Source organism: Caloenas nicobarica, chromosome 5 (assembly GCF_036013445.1).
Source record: "Caloenas nicobarica isolate bCalNic1 chromosome 5, bCalNic1.hap1, whole genome shotgun sequence".
Taxonomy (NCBI): domain Eukaryota; kingdom Metazoa; phylum Chordata; class Aves; order Columbiformes; family Columbidae; genus Caloenas; species Caloenas nicobarica.
Genome location: NC_088249.1, coordinates 38,072,122 through 38,075,084, shown reverse-complemented (window position 1 = coordinate 38,075,084; position 2,963 = coordinate 38,072,122). Strand labels below are relative to the sequence as shown.

The window sequence follows — 2,963 nt, the reverse complement described above, 5'->3', positions numbered from 1 at the left end:
AATTTCCTTAGAGCTTCCTGACTTCACAAAGAGTATATTTTTACCCATCAATTCTACCTTAAAATGAAACGACGTAGTTCTGCAGCAGTGCAGTTCTCACTATGTAAGTAAAAAAACCCCAGCAACAAAACAACACAAAACCCAGGGTATTTTCTCATTCATACACCCTCTTCCTCGGCAGCCTCTTGTGCTCCTCGTCCACCCTGGCTTGCTCCTCTATCCAGCCACCAGCTCCTGCCCCTGAGCCCCCACCAGCTCCCTCCGTCATTCGCACAGGTTGTCTGAGGACTTAAGCACGTGTAATTCTAAAGGAATAAGTGCTCTATGCACTGAGATATGGTGCCACATTTAAGTCTTACTGTCTTCATCTTTCCCCACAACAGAACCAGACAAGCAGCTCAGCAACCTTCGATCTGAATCCTTTCCTAGGGAAGGAGAAGAGCACAGTAACCCTTTTAGAGGGACAGTCAAGCAAAGGCTGGTGCAAAAGCAATTGCAGTTTTGGACTGTGACTCTTAAATCACCACAACTAGGTTCAAACACATCTTTATTAATCAAAATAGGAACCATTACAATCACATTTTTGCCAACGGGAAATAAGTTTGTTTATTCCTGGGATTCAACGAACTCTTGGAAAGCATTTTCTTCATCCTGCTGGTTGTGGAAGCGTTTTCCCTGCAAAAAGTTGTCAAGATGCTTGAAGAAGTGGCAGTCAGTTGGCGAGAGGTCAGGTGAATATGGAGGATGAGGTAAAACTTTGTAGCCAAATTTGTTCAACTTTTGAAGTGTAGGTTGTGCAATCTGCGGTTGGGTGCTGTCGTGGAGAAGAATTGGGTCCTTTCTGTTGACCAATGCCGGATGCAGGCCTTGCAGTTTTCCGTGCATCTCATCGATTTGCTGAGCATCCTTCTCAGATGGAATGGTTTTGCTGGGATTCAGAAAGCTGTAGTGGATCAGACCAGCAACAGACCACCAAACAGTGACCATGACCTTTTTTTGATGTAAGTTTGGCTTTGGGAAGTGCTTTGGAGGTTCTTCTTGGGCCAGCCACTGAGCTGGTCATCGCCAGTTGTCATATGCAATCCACATTTTGTCACATGTCACAATCCAATCGAGTAATGGTTCATTGTTGTTGGATAGAATAAGATGGCACTTCAAAATGATGATTTTTTGGATTTCTGGTCAGCTCATGAGGCACCCACTTACCGAGCTTTTTCACCTTTCCAATTTGCTTCGAAAATGAAACAACTGTAGAACAGTTGACATTGAATTCTTCGGCAACTTCTCGTGTAGTTGTAAGAAGATCAGCTTTGATGATTGAACTATTGGTTGTTGTCATCTTCCGATGGCCGGCCACTACGCTCCTCATCTTCAAGGGTCTTGTCTCCTTTGTGGAACTTCTTGAACCACCACTGCACTGTACATTCATTAGCAGTTCTTGGGCCAAACGTGTTGTTGATATTGTGAGTTGTCTCCGCTGCTTTACGACCCATTTTGAACTCGAATATGAAAATCGCTCAAATTTGCTTTTTGTCTAACATCATTTCCGTAGTCTAAACTAAATATAAACAGCAAGTAATAAGTGCACGGCAACAACAACCAAACAAACAAAAAGCAAGAAAAGTGCGTTAAAATGATGTATAACATATCCACATTTATTTAAGAATGTACTCCAATACCAAACAGCAAATTTCAACAATGCAAAAAACTGCAATTCCTTTTGCACCACATCAGTGCTGCAGTGGATGGTGGACTGCTAATGCTCAGGTTGAAGATGGTGCTATGACAACAAATGGTAGATAAAAACCTTTCTGTAGAACCAAAGGTGTGGGCACTTGACCACCAGTTCCAGGGCAAGAGAGGAGTCTCAGGCTGCCTGTGGCCACAACTGTGCAGCAGAAAGAAAAAAATGCAGCTGGGCTGTGAGCTTGGTGTTGCCATAAAAACGGACTGCTTATTAGGTTTGGGAAGCTTATGATGCTATTGGTGTCTATTAGCAGAGCAGATTGGCACAGATAAATAATCGAAAACTTGTCTCAGTGTTTGTCCCTTGCATTAGTTGAACACCATAATCAGATGTTTGCTGTTAAAATATCCTAATGATAGACTTTTGGAGATCTTTGGGTTTTAATCTGCTAGTAGAGAGCAGATGAAGATGTTTAAGCTAAAATCTAGCTTTGGTGAACACTTTTCATTGTGACCACCACCTGAAACTAAAAACTTATTCATATTTTTCTGGTAGTTTGAGTAACAAGTAAGCTCCTGTAACTATTCGGAGCAATTCAGCAACCCTTATTTTGCGACTTGCTTTCTACAATCTAAAAGGGGTTCTTGTTCTGATGCGATGCCACTTTTTCTGTAAGACTTAGAAAGACCAAATGTGGAGCCTTCTATTAATGTGTGGATACTGCAAGCTGTATAAAGCTAACAATATTTATTTAAAATAAACTGCTTCTCTAAAGATAGATGCATGTAATTCTCACCTGTGTGAACACACTTGGATAATGAAAAATACATTCATGTGCACATGTGTACACAGTAAAAAACTAACCAAACAACTTAAAATATGAATGTGAGCTAACTGAAATATTTTTTAGACTCAGCCATGTTGAATGCTGTGTTTACTCACAGTTCCACAACCAGGATTAAATGCAGAGGACATACAGCCAACTCCTACTTCTTCTCTTTACAATTTTTAATATAGAGCATTCCTTTAAAAGTGACATTTTGTGTCCTTTATGAATGTGACTAAATGAGAAACTTAAGAAACCTCTGAAATAAGTAGTACTGACATATCTTTCTCTACTTATGTTACCATAGGTCAAACAAAAGTGAGTGAGCAGGATTTGGTGCTTAATGCTAACAACTTCATAAAAAACCCACCCCAAACTGGTGAAAATCCACAGGAATTAGACACTTAACCCTCATCTAACACATCTTACGATGCCAGTTGTTTCAAGTGC

General features: G+C 40.6%; 1 pseudogene; it reads right to left on the bottom strand.

The window, feature by feature from the left end:
* Window positions 1–550: 550 nt before the first annotated feature.
* LOC135988981 (histone-lysine N-methyltransferase SETMAR-like) lies at window positions 551–1,544 on the bottom strand (annotated as a pseudogene).
* Between the last annotated feature and the right edge of the window lie 1,419 nt (window positions 1,545–2,963).